The sequence below is a fragment of the Manis pentadactyla genome, chromosome 13, assembly GCF_030020395.1.
Source record: "Manis pentadactyla isolate mManPen7 chromosome 13, mManPen7.hap1, whole genome shotgun sequence".
In the NCBI taxonomy this organism is placed as follows: domain Eukaryota; kingdom Metazoa; phylum Chordata; class Mammalia; order Pholidota; family Manidae; genus Manis; species Manis pentadactyla.
This window is the reverse complement of record NC_080031.1, coordinates 107,390,441-107,404,688: the sequence shown is the minus strand read 5'-3', so window position 1 is coordinate 107,404,688 and position 14,248 is coordinate 107,390,441. Positions and strand designations below refer to the sequence as shown.

The window sequence follows — 14,248 nt, the reverse complement described above, 5'->3', positions numbered from 1 at the left end:
TAAAATGAATATATCAAATAGATATTTTAAGTGACAATAATTTATAGACTGTTTCTTAGCACAAAATAATAATATGAGTGTGATTTAATTCTCATTTCTATGCTTAAATTAAATCTTTTGGGGTTATAAGACACTTGATCACTTAAAAAACCATTCTGTCTCCCATATCTGGGGATTGCAATTGCGTATTGATTGGAACGGTGTTTGAGGTGTGAAATAAGCCTGAAACCTTTTGCTGGAAATGTTGGGAAAGGAAAGCTCTCTCTTCCCCTTCCCCTCACCCTTTTTTTATTTCAGTCACTTTGAGTTGGATTTTCTTCTGGGTTTTGTTCTTCTCAAGTTCTATACGGTACTAGACATGGTTTGCCCACCAGAGGGCGGAGCTCGCTCAGGGCACAAGGAGCGATCAGTGCTAGAGAGGGAACGCCGGCAGGCAGGCCCTCACGGTCACAGAGACCTGCTGGGTCGGAACAGGACCGCAGCCGCAGAACTCACATCCCTGACAAGGCTTCTTTGTCTTAGGAGAACTGGGAGAACATTCAGATGACATGCAGTCACTGATTACTGATACCTGGTGTGGGATCAGTGGGGCGAAGCAGGACAGTTGGATGTGATGGTACTTCCCATCTCTGGCTGAGATGTTTCTAGTAGGAGCACTTTCGGCATTTTGGATGGGTCAGTTCTTCGCAGTAAGGAACTATCTGGTGTCCTGCAGGCCCTTAATTCACAGAATGCTACTGTCCAGCTCCAGTTATTGTCTCAAGCAAAAATCAACTCCCCACATATTTTAAATGCTGCTTCTGAAGATAGTTGAAAAACAGTAGGTTTAGCTAAGAGTGACTTATATTTGAACTTACCTGAGGACTGAACCAGAAGTTCTTAAATTTGTCAAGACTAAGAGGAACAAACGGGGATTTGTTGTTTTAGATCCTGAGACCAAACTGACTTTGACATCAGTAAGGGATCGTGGTTAAGAATGGGGATGGGCATGAAGAGACACCAGCACAGGGTAGGAGATGTTTATGGAGGTGGAGTCGGGGAGAACCTGACAGCAGGTGGTTAGTAAGTCATCTCTGGTGGAGAAAGGTCAGACAGAGCCTCAGCTGTGGAGCAAGGGGTGTCCTGTTAGACATCAGTGTCACCTGGGGTGTCCCCACCCCACCACAGGGCTCCATTGTCTTTATGTGTTTCTTTAGTCAGAGTGTTATCTTTATAGGATAATTCTCAGAGAGCTGGCCTTCATTCTCTGCCTCTGAATCCATTGAAAAATATCAGCTGCCTTGAATTATTTTTGGAACAAGGTAGCATGAGTCAATGAATGAATAAATGAATAAAATACTCTATACCACTTAATTTAAGAGTTCACATATCACCTATTTTCATATTCCTCATGCCCCTATTGATGCCTCTGAAGAGAGAACCAGAAGAAGCTAAACAGTATTTACTGAATAAATGAATGAATCATCCAATTAGCCTATCAGACTGTGAGTTGTCAAAGTCAGGGTCACTTCCTATCCAGCTCTGAATATCTAGAAATACACACAGTTCTGGCACATCTAAGTGTACATAGAGTTATAGAGGAGTTTACTGTAGAATAAGTTTTTATTGACTTCTTAAAAAATAAGGTAATATAATGAATTCCATTTTTCGAAGGAATGATAATTCTTAATTCAAATGGGTTCACTCATGATGAACGAAGGAAAGTCATTTCGCATTCAAGATCTTTTTGGCCTTTGTGCATTTTCCTCTGTGTTGAATTTTAAGAGTGAGTTGCAAAGCTCTAGAAGAAATTGATACACATATTTAGAGACCATTTGTATGAAATACGACTATTCGTCCTCCTAGCCTAGTTGTACTGTAATAGAGATTTTAAGGGAAGACTCCTTGATTTGTAAACTCCTAACTTACAAATCGCCCACAGCTACAAAGCCTCGCCTCTCCCCTCACTCACCTCCTTCAGCCTGGGGACCCCTCTCTACTTCGCAATCATGGGGAAAAATTACTAGAGCTTTTTAGCAAATGTGTGAACCTGTACTGAAGAGGTAGAGGGAGGGGAGGACAATGACCCACTGAGGAACCCTGGAAATTTATTTTATTTTCTGAACCAGAACTCCCTTATCTATAAAGTGACCATAATTATGGGTAGCTACTGAGATGAGCTTTTTGAAGCTCATTGTGGAAATGCTGTATGAACTGCAAATGGGAAAGATTCTTATTGTTGGGGGCAAAGAGCATCAAAGTCAAGAACAAGATAAACACAGCAGTGTGGAACACGTAAGTTAACATACTGTCTTCCAAGCAGTATGGAGGTTCCTCAAAAAAATCAGCATAGAAATACCTTTTGACCCAGGAATTCCACTTCTAGGAATTTACCCTAAGAATGCAGGAGCCCAGTTTGAAAAAGACAGATGCACCCCTATGTTTATCGCAGCACTATTTACAATAGCCAAGAATTGGAAGCAACCTAAGTGTCCATCAGTAGATGAATGGATAAAGAAGAGGTGGTACATATACACAATGGAATACTATTCAGCCATAAGAAGAAAACAAATCCTACCATTTGCAACAACATGGATGGAGCTGGAGGGTATTATGCTCAGTGAAATAAGCCAGGCGGAGAAAGACAAGTACCAAATGATTTCACTCATATGTGGAGTATAACAACAAAGCAAAAACTGAAGGAACAAAACAGCAGCAGACTCACAGAACCCAAGAATGGACTAACAGTTACCAAAGGGAAAGGGACTGGGGAGGGTGGGTGGGAAGGGAGGGAGAAGGGGAATAAGGGGCATTACGATTAGCACACATAATGTAGCAGGGGGTGGGGCACGGGGAAGGCAGTGTATACAGAGAAGACAAGTAGTGACTCTATAGCATCTTACTATGTGGATGGACAGTGACTGTAATGGGGTATGTGGTGGGGACTTGATGATGGGGGGAATCTAATAACCACAATGTTGTTCAAGTAATTGTATATTAATGACATCAAAATAAAAAATATATATATATATATAAAAACACTGTCTTCCACAGAAACATAGCAATGACAGTAAGCCAATAATTGCATTTTGTGCTAAGATGTAGTCAGTGGACCTTTCCTGTTCCCTTGTTGACAGAAAAGTGATTATTTTAAAAATTCCACCATAGACACATAGAAGCAACTGAGAAATGATAAATAACATTGTTTATCTTCAGTATATACTTCCCAGTTATCATTAGGCAAAACAATTAACTTTGGTGTCTTTTCTTTTTATGTGTAAAGGCCATAATCTTGCCCCTGCCTACCATCCGACCATCCCCATGAAATGTAGACCTGGAAACTACCAGTCTACATTTTGTCTTTACGGATTTCCCTATGGCAGCATAGCCCCTTAGATACAGGTCTATTTTTGTTGAAAATTATTCTGACATTAGATAGTGGTGATGGTTGCACAACTCTGTGAATATACAAAAGACTACTGGATTGTATATGTTAAAAGAGTGAATTTATTATTCATTCTGATTTTAAATTAAAGCCCTCAGGATACTTAGCACTGAGAAACTATTTTTCATTTCTCTGAAACCTTAGGGTCCTAGGGAAGAGAGACAGTAAATTTGGAAATAGGACGGAGGTGGAAAACTAGTAATAAATTCAGAAGAAGGGGTAGCAATCATCTGTACAAATTTTCTTTGGAACAGTAGTGTGTGCTATGGGACTGTTGTGACCAACTACACTAGAGGCCTGAGAGGTGAGGTTTTGAGATTGTCTGGAAGATAGTGTCGTACTGATTGAGGATGACTGTGGTATGTATAGGTTTTGTTAGGCAGGAATATAGATATGAGTGGGGTGGAAAGAGAATAAGGTCAGTAAAGCCCACTAGAAAGGGCTCAGAGTTAACCAGTTAAAACTAGAAAGCCAGAAAAGACTCAGAGATGAGTTAATCAGATAAAGCTCAAAAGGTCAGGAGCAACTTGGCCTTGAATGTTTGAATATTCCCCAGAAAAGTGAGCACAGCCCATGTCTTCATTGAGTCAATTAGATCATGACATTGTAAAATTTACTTTAGCTTGCTAAAAGGCCCAGCTGTAAACAGCAAAATAAAGACAAGAGGATCCCACCTTAAAGCTAAAATTGCATTTTTAAAAATCCAGAAGTTAAGAAGTAAGATTCTTAATATATTGTTTAGCAAACAAACAATAACTTGGCCCACCCTGGGAGCAGAGCAGGTGGTCTTAACTGATATGCTCCCAGACCGGGATGCTGCTATTCTGAGAAGAAATCAGCAGTAAATTTCTTGTGTTAATTTTGCAGAATTACCTGGAAGACTAAATAAAAGAGACTTAACAACTCATCAAGGATGAACATTCTGGGACCAGTTAACAAGTCCACACCCCTGGCCCTTAGAAAAATCCTCCACCGCCTATAAAACCCCAGACTCTAAGCCCTTAGGGGGCCTCTTCTCTGAGGCAGCCCACATCCCCCTTTCTCCAAGTGTGCACCTTTTTGCTTTAAATAAACCTCTCACTGCTCAACTTACATTTTGTCTCTGTGCTTTTCCAGTGGTGTAAAGTGTCTTTGTTACTTTGCTTTTTAATTCTAATCCTCCAGACTTCAGCTCAAATATTCACTCTCTCTGTCCTATTTCAGATAAGTAGGGAGGGGCTGCTGAGGGCACAGATCTGGGCTTGCAAATTACAACTGCCTGGGTGACCCAGACGGACCTGCAGCTCACAGTCACGCTCTTTAGCAGCCTGCCTGAAAGTCTACTTTCTTTGCTTCTAAGAAGTTCTCAGAACATAACCTCAGTCCATCCAGTGCTCTGCGGCTTCCCCAAATCCTGGGGTAGTGGGGACTCAGTTCCCGTGCCATGCAGTTCCAAGCGGACGCTGGAAGCCAGGTGATGCTGGCTTCAGGGGTGAGCAGGGATGTGCCCCGTGCTGAGCAGCAATTCAATGACCTTCCTTCCTCATTCTCTTCTGTCACTCCCTGACACTCTCACTTTACTAAATTCTTTCCTCACCTTGAACTCTGACTTCCCCTGTGTCTCCAAACTAACTTCCTCCCAACAGTTTTGTGGTCTTAGTGAAAGAAAGAGTTGTTAAATATGGAAATAGTACTAGGGTCTAAGTATGAAGGCATGTTTATGGCAGCACAACCGATTATTTTGGTTTGCCCAAGACGCACCCAAAGTCTCACATCCCAGGAAAACTCTCAGACCCGGGCAAACAGGGATGGTTGACGCGCTAGCTGGAAGCAGCACTAGGACACTGATGGCTATTGTTTACTGAGGGCCTACTATGTGTCGGGCATTATGCTAAGCCCCCTTTATGCATTATCATTTTCAGTTCTTACAGCCAAAGCCTCAGGTGATTACTAAGCTCATCTGTCCTAGGTCATATAGTTTAAATAGAAGAGGTGAACTTCCAATCCAAGTCTATATGAGCATAGTCTTCACTCTTAACCACATCCTCAACTCTGGGAGGTTAAACCAATATAACAAGTGATAATTTTTTTGAAAACTTACCTATATAGGGTGTTTAAGTTTAAAAACGCTTTTTATACCCGTTATTTATACCCATTCATTGCCCCTAAGAACCTATTCATTCACTCATTCACTTGACAAGCACTTAAGTGCTTCCTTGGTCCCAGACACTGGGCTCAGTGCTAGGGAGAAATCAGAAACCTGCCTTCTGACTTCATGGAGCTTAGGTTTTGTAACAGACTGAATATAAAGAGACAGAAAAATAAAATACCTGGGAGTTATGCTAAGAATTACGAAGGAAACAGAAACATCTTAACATGGAACACATCAGAGGTAAATCTATTTTAGGTAGGATGGCCAGGGAAAGCCTCTAACGAAGAAATATTTAGGCTGAACCTACATGGTGAGGAATAATGAGCTTGGTGAAAAGCACAGGGAGACCATTCTTGTAGGACTGGGCAGTTTATCCAAAGGTTCTGAAGTGGGAAAGAAACAGCTTCATATTTTTGAAAATACTGGGAAAGAATAGGCTGTGTGGTTGGAGTATACTTACCAAGTGAAGCAGTAAATATAATCTCAGATTTGTAGATAAGAACTCGAGCTTTGGAGGGATTATGAGGCTTTCCACTATCACTTATAACCACAAGGGAAGGATTCAACCCAGGGTCCTCTGCCTAAGTGCTGAGACTTGTTGCATTAGTCTTACCTTGAAAAGGGTGATTTTTCTGCAACTATGAGGTTCAAACATTTTAGGAACAAAAGCTTTTTTCACATAAAACCTCATATTGAAACCCATGTTCAAAACAGACAAGGGGTGGCTTCTCTGCTGGAGTTGGAGGTGGGACTCAGAATCTTGGTTGTTCTGTCCCCGTTACCCCCACCCACCATGGGTTCAGCCAACAGAACTGAAATGCCAAGGACATTGTTTTCAGTTTACAGAATCACATCTAGAGTTCACATTTTCCAAAAGATGTAGAAGAGCTATCAGTCAACTACCCATTAGATTCCCAAGAGTGTTCTGTTTTGGGTTGGGCATTTTCACTTACATGTTAGCAAAGCAATAAACGCAGGAATTTGAATATGTAACATTATTAGAGGCACATAGTGGGTTGACTCGTATGGAGCATATACGTCTCTGTTGCACAGACTTCCTTTGATAATAACTGCATGAAATGTCCTAAAACAAAAGGCACAGGTCAAACTCTCCATCCTGCAATGATTTCTTACTGGCTTATAATGTAAGTGCCTGGGAGATGTATTTTGCACAGAGTAGAGATAATGATAAAACATGTCTTCTTTTAAACTTTAAACATCAAAACTTCCTCATCTTAAGTTCAGCAACCAGAGTCTTTGGAATTTCCACTTTGAAAGGCAGCTGATTCTCTCCAACCCAGATCCTTGGCTGTATAATATATATCTGTAATTCATTAGAAGGGAAGGACACCATTCTGGGAAGTGACAAAAAATGACTATAACCACTGTCTAGAAATGACAACCACCACTGTGCAGGTGTTTCTGGAATCATTCTAGTTCATCAAAACTCCCTGTAACAGTGGTGTCTGTCTGGATGGAAATACTCTGTGTGGTCCCACCTGGCATTGGCTTTAACTCAGTCCTCTGGGGATTGGGAGGCTGGATTAGTGAGGGAAGATTTTTTTCAGTATCTACCCATTTTGTTTTTCTTTCATCAATACTACTGGAGTTAGAATAAGTTACACTTCGAGGACTTAAGTGGCCAAATAACTGGTCTACAGACAGAAGGGGGGTTCAGCAAGTTCAAGAGCATCACATAAAGATCATACTAGGACTGAGCTTCCGTGATTCCTGCTCCGTTGATTCGGACGTAGTCCACACACCCCGTGCCTCAGGCTCCCACCCTACCTGCACGGTGTCCGTGGCTCCTTTTACTTGCAGCAATGTTTCCCATACTCCAGTCACTTGGTTCATGATTCCTTCCAAGTTCATGTGGCATTTCTCTTTAAAAATATTTTTCATTGACTTGGCTGCCTTTTTAAACTTGACTACTAACCTTAGACTCGTCCTAAAGCATAACTATACATGTCTTGGAATTGAAGTTGTAATTTTTTTCTAACACACATTAAAGAAGAGCTATGATTATTGCAATAAAGGTATTCACTGGCACATTAACAAAAATCTCACTAATACTATTAGAAGGCACTCAAATCCATCTCTGGGAAATACTGTTTATGTCTCTTATCACCTCTTTTAATGATTAAACCTATGTGGTTTGTTCAGGAAGGCTTCACCTAAGAACTGATTCTTTAGTGGATTCTTAAAAGCTGAAAATGACTTCTAGTATTGGATTTAGTAGGGAAAGGATACTTTAATTAGAGGAAATTACGCAAAGACACAACTGGAATTAGTGTGGACCATGAAGTAGTTTAAGTAAACTAGCGTCTAATGTGAGAGAAGGGGAGTTCTCCCTTTACAGAGAAAGAGGCTGGTTTAAGGAGGGGATTGTAGGCACATAGAAAAGTTTTTCCTGAGGGTCCCAGAGTCACTGTTTTAAGGAGGGACTGTCTCAATCAGATTTGCCTTGCCTAAGGCCCACTCTACAGTGATGGAGAAGATGAGAGCAGGGATTGGCCGACTGGTCCTGTTAAGAGCCAGGGAGTAAATACATCGTGATATTTAAGCCATATGGTCTCAGCTGCAGCCGCTCAACTCTGTTGCTGCAGCCTGAACGCAGCCAGAGACAAAACAGAAATAAATGAGCGTGCTTGCGTTTCAATAAAACTCTATTTCAAACGGGCAGCCATAGTTTGCCAGCTCCTGGGTGATGCTCGGTCAAGGAGATGGGCAGATGGCACCGGCAAGTAGTGGACAAGAGGTGAGAAGGACCTGAGAGGAGGCAAGAGCAATGGACTTGGTCAGAGGGAAGAAATCAGGAGTTTAATTGCCGGTGGTACATTAGAGATGAAGGGGCGATTAGGGACAGGAATCGGTCCCGGTTTTTCGCATGATCTATTTTGACAGAGATGTTCAGACTGAGCAATGTGAATTGCCGTTCTCCAGGTCAAAAATGGTCAGAGAGTAACACATTCGTATGGCTTAATATGATTCAACCTAAAGAAGTATTATAAGCCTAAGATTGGAAAAAGCATTCTTATGAAGGAAGTAGGAAACTTACCTTATGAACACCCAAAATACCTGCAACAAAGATGTTTAGAAAAAAGGGTCAGAAAAAAAACACTGCAGTGCTGAGATGTGAACAATTAGTCCCTGAAACAATACCATATAAATTAATTACCACAAAATCATAGAAAAATATGTGGATCTTTTGTACAAGGTTTGTCTGGCTATACCTGATTCCAAACACTGTTTCCTTTCTTTCCTCGGAACTGGGACACGTGTCCCACCTGAGAGTTGAACCGTGGCTCATTCCTAGATTTAAAGCTAACTTCAGGCAGGAGAGATTTTATCCCAGGCCCATTCTCTGGGGCTCAGCATCCACCAGCCCCCGCTGGGGTGCTCAGGCATTGTGGGGACTCTTCTAGAGAAAAGTCTAGTGAGTATAGTCATCCCAGCCAGAAGCTGACAGACCGCTTAGGTACTTGCCTTGGTTTTTTTTTTTTTTTCATCGCTGCCTGTCTTGAATATCCTCTTTCTCCAAGCTCCATGTGCTTGTAAGAAAGCCTCTTTCATTGCTTGGGAACTCCATGTCAACAACTGCTTGCCCAAACTTAACGGTTTCTATTAGCATTCGGATTCCACGGGCTGCTTCACAATCTTGTTTGCACTGTGGCAGCTGCGTCTCCTGCTTCCCTCCCCCCTCCACCAGCAAATTTAGTTTCACATCACGGGCTTTCGCGTGCCCTTTGGAGTTCATCAGGAAGAGCTGAGCCCTCTCCTGAGATGTGAAAACATGTGGTTGTGCTGTTAATACTAAGAAAGCTGTGTCAGAAATCCACACCGCTTTGTGTGGAAGGCATTTGTGTGTGCACACACGAAATGCCAGTGTCAGGGGGAGTATGGTGGGAAGGCAATAGGAAAAACAGGGAGGAGAGAGAAAATTATCAACTCAAAAGACCAGATTTTACACTAAATATTGAGTACACCTTTCGTAGAACATCCCTTAAAATATCTGGAGTTTGACCTGTTTGTGGCAGAGTTCTTGGAAATTAAAAAATGGATTCAACCACTGATATCCATTCTAATTGAGGTTGTAAATTCTTCATTTCTGAGAGAAACTTCAGTTTCAAAAATCCCTACACGTAGAAAACGGTATTGCTGGCTTGTTACTTCCCCTGGAAGATCAAGTGTTTAATTCCCCTTCCCCAAGGCTTCTGGACAAACCTTACATGAGAAACAGCCTGTAGCCAAGAGAGCTAAGAAGAAAGTTATCATCTTCTCCATAAGAAACGATGTGATCCGTCCACCCGAGTCCCCTGCGTCTAGTTTCCCGGTGGATCCTCAGAGCCTCAGCTCTTCTGAACGGAGGGCAACGGCTCCATCACAAGAACCTCAGACTCCATTATGAAGTCACTTTGCAAACGATCTATTTACATGGGACACTGACGCAGAATCACTGGGTTACCAACGACCAAGAAGACTTCCGGGACAAGGCGTTTCATTTTGAAGAGGTTTGTAGAGCTGGGGCATGGTAGCATGCTTTGTTTGATTGTTAAATCATTATTCAGTTCCAAAGGAGTCATTGTTTTTTAACTAGCAGGAAGAAATAAACGTGAAAAAGCTGAACTTAGAAGGAGTAATTCTGGGGAACTTTTTCAAATACAGTCTGCCTTCAATATCTGGTCCCCTCACTCAAAGATTCTGTAGGTCCATGGTGTTTCTCAGACATATGAAACACACACTCACACACACACACAAAGGCTAATTTTTTGGGTCTTTTCTTCCCTTACTCTCGAATAGCAATTTTTCTGTCTTGTTAGATCAATCTCTTTTTCCTTTATCATCACCATACTCATTTCTACTTCCCTAATCATGATGAGACAGGGACCATGGGCTTATACAACAGAGTAGGGTGAGGGCCTCTGGAAAAAAACAAAGCAAGACAATCCATTGTGGGATTTTTTCTGGCTGCTGGGGGACCCAGCTTGTTTTTCTGACTTCTCCCAGGTGCTGCTTTTCTTCCTCCAGCTCTAAACAAATGATTTGCAACCTGGGCAATGTAGCAAGCAAGCCCGAAACAATGCAGTAAAAACAGGAAGTGTTCCATCTTGAAAATAAGATTGCATCTTAAAACCCAGTTAGTTAAAAAGTAAGTTTCTTAACAAACAGACAATAACTCAGCCCACCTTGAGAGCAAAGCAGGCAGTCTTGAGTGATAAGCTCCCAGACCAGGAAGCCGCTATCCTGGGGTGAAATCAGAGCAGCAAAGTTCTTGCCAGAAGACTAATAAGAAACTTAGTGTTTCTTCAAAGGTAAACAGGACCACTTAGCAGGTGTACATCCCTAGCCCTTTGTCTCTCCACCCCTGTAAATCCCCTAGACAGTGCACCACCCTGGGGCTCTCTTGTCCCCTCCTGGCCCTGAGCCAGGAGCTCTGTCCTCTCACTTTATTTCTAAATAAAAGCCTCTGCCTTGCTTTCCTACCCTTGAGTGTTTGCGAAGTTTTTTCTTCAACTCCACGAATAAGAACCCCGGCATTTATGAGCTTATATTAACAAAGTATATTAAAGAAATAACCAGAAGAATGGAAACTCAAGTCTGTTATTGTGATTTCTACAATAATACCAGCTTGCATAGCAAGGCCTGGAGATCATGAGTAATCGATGATTCTACACTGAAGGTTGTGTTATGACCAGGTGAAATGAGGCTTAGTTCATATTGGTACCAAAAAAAGACAGGAGAAAATCAAGTCTAACTATTAAGAAGGAAGTCTTATTTAACATAATCAGTTCTCAGATTTTTCAGGAATGCCAGGTTCTTCTCAGTGCTAGGGTTTGAATAGTAAAGATGGACTATATTCAGTAGACAATTATTTCTATAGAGTGACAAAGATCCTTTGCTTGACTAAACCTTAGGCTCTGAACTTTCTCATAGGTTCATCTGTGCAATTCTTTATAAATTGTAGCAAGAACCTTGCTAAATCACTTTAAACACAATTACATTGTATTGTTCAAATAATTGTACTATAGTATACAAATAATAGTACTGTACATTATTTGTACACTATGATAATGAATAATCACCAATTATTTGTGTAAATAACAAATAAAAATTTGTAAGGTATTTCAAGTATATATGGTGATGAATTGATGTACATAATGCATTGCAAAAGGATTCCTCCCATCCAGTTACTTAACTCATACATCACCTCACATTTATCTTTTTTTTTTTTTTAGTGAGAACACTTAAGTTCTGTTCTCTTAGATAATTTTGATTATACAGTACAATATTATCAACTATAGTCACCATGTTTTCCATTAGTTCCTCAGACCTTATTCATCCTCTGGCTTAAATTTTACTAAGTATTATTGGCTAAATTCAAACTTGGGAAACCTGATTCCAGAGCTCACCCACTTGACTACTGTACTATTTAGCATTTGGCTCAACATAAAAAGTTCACTGAGGACAAAGAGGGTCTTACTCGCCATTGCCCAAGATGCAATGGCACATGATGCATTGATAAATGTTGGTCAAACGACTGTGAGTCAACAACTCTCTGCACACTCAAGATGCCCAACAGTGAGACGGGCTGCTTTATGGAGGCCTGACTTCCCCACCTTCACAGGTACCCAGACAGAAGCAGAAGTTGAAAGATGATCTCTCAGAAATATGGAGTAAGATTCCTCTCTGAACAGAAAGTTGAAGGATAAGAACTTCAGTCTTTTTCAAGCTTGGAGATTCTGTTGATTCTATGATTTCCTAATGGCCATAAAAATGCATTTTCACCATGTCTTGCAGGAGCAAAGTACATCTGCCCATCTGTGAGATGACAACGGCTCACATTCTCTGGCAGAAGATGGCCGTGGGGTGGTCGTTGCCCTAGTCAGAGGCAAGGACAGCGGGGAAAGGGAGATACACAGGAACAGAGGCAAACAAAGGACACAGGGACCAGAGGACACAGGTGCTGTTCTCATGGGGCCTGGGAGGCCGAGGTGGCTGATGCAGGTGTGCTGGCCAGGCCTCCTCTGCTCATGTGACATGCAAGCAAGAAGATTCATGTTGAGTATTAAGTTACATCTTAGTGATCTGAGATGGCAAAGGCATGCTAGAAATATTTGCTGAGCTGCGAGAAGACTTCATTTAGGAAAAAGTTGAGAGCCAGAAAGTAGAAATAGGGATGTAATACCTTAAACCCTTCTGGGATACCAGCTTTGCTCTGGTCTGGATTTCAAAATACTTGAGTCCAGAGGAGCTTTTCCAAACTCGCAGGCGTGACGCATGGAGCTTCTCACTGACGTAACAGTGAGTGACAAGGCCTTTCCATGTCTTACGAGGTCCCAAGGAGTCAGCACTACCAGAACGCTACCAGTGCTCCTGGGGCACATAACGATTTCCCAAGGTTATTCTAGCAGGAACAGCGGCCACGGCAGCAGCAGTGAGAGAACTGAACGCTTCCCTTCCATGTGTTATCTGTTAATCCCTGTGACAGATTTTACAAGTAAGCATCGCTGGTACCATCTTGAACCCTATGTAAAAGGGGGTCCTTAGTCCTGGACCCCCAGGTTGTTGAGGGCTCCCCCTGGCTCCTCCCCAGCCATGCCTGTCCCCACGGGGCCGGGAGCTTGACAAGGCCATCTGTTCTGCACACCCTTGTAATCTCTTTCTAGTGACAGCCTGGGGCCCAGGGCTGCCTTTCCATGCCCACTGGATCTTCCTACTGGACATATGTAATCTTCTCCCCCTGGTCCATCCCCCCAAGGCAGACCGTGTTGCTGGTGTGCACACCCTTCACCCCTAGAAGTGACTTACGGATGACTGTCTTCCTGGGCTTGGTGAAGATTTGCCATGTAGGGAGGGCTCGGTGTGCCCAAGGCTCTTCGTGAGGCATGACCAACCGTGGTGGCGGGCAGGGGGGACAGACCGCAGGCCAGAAGGACCAGGGTCATGGAGCCAACCTCTGCCATGCCACCACATTCCAGCAAGGAACCAACTCCTCAGAGTCTGAGAATTTTACATTTCAACCTGGACTTTTATGTGGCAATGAAGCTATATTTGCCAAGTAGGAGGATAGAACTTTACTTAAATGTATGTTAAGCTATAAATTTTAAAGAGTTGGGCTAAATAAACTGAGATATACAGCACATTTTAATTCTATTTTAATTATTATACTGAGTCCCCAAATATTTGCAGGGTTCTGGCTATTTCTCCATTTAAAAAATGTGTTAACTACTCTGAGATGATGAGTGACTGGCTTATGATATCCAAATGAGAATGGATGTGAGGTCAGCACTCTTTGACGTGAATGCCTGTACCCTGGCCACCATACCAGGTCAGCCCTCCCACGTATGGGACGTGATCCTCACTTCACTCTGTGAAGTATGCTGCTGCCATGTCCGTCTCTGCCGACCAGTGAGGACCTCCGACTCAGAGAGCCAGAATAACTTGCCCGGGGTCTGTGCCGCTGCCAGTCCTTGACTCATCTTTTACCTCTGATTCTAGTGTGCTTTCACCCTACAAAATGTGGTGGCAGTATCTATGCTCTGTGCTTGTTATGAATATTGAATAAGTGTGTACACATGAGAACTGAGCTGGCAGACACAAAGGGCTCTATGTATCCGCTGCACTCACTTTTATCTCTCTGACATTCTTACTTGGAGAGTGATTTTTCCGAAGTGCAGATCTGCTTAGAAACT

The 14,248-nt window shown here is 42.3% G+C and overlaps 1 long non-coding RNA gene across 1 annotated transcript; it reads right to left on the bottom strand.

The window, feature by feature from the left end:
- Positions 1–1,583: 1,583 nt before the first annotated feature.
- Positions 1,584–6,922, bottom strand: LOC118917014 (uncharacterized). Its single transcript, XR_005026641.2, has 2 exons — positions 6,509–6,922; positions 1,584–1,780 (listed from the first exon to the last, which is right to left on the bottom strand). It is a non-coding gene; the product is annotated as an uncharacterized LOC118917014 (long non-coding RNA).
- Positions 6,923–14,248: the final 7,326 nt, after the last annotated feature.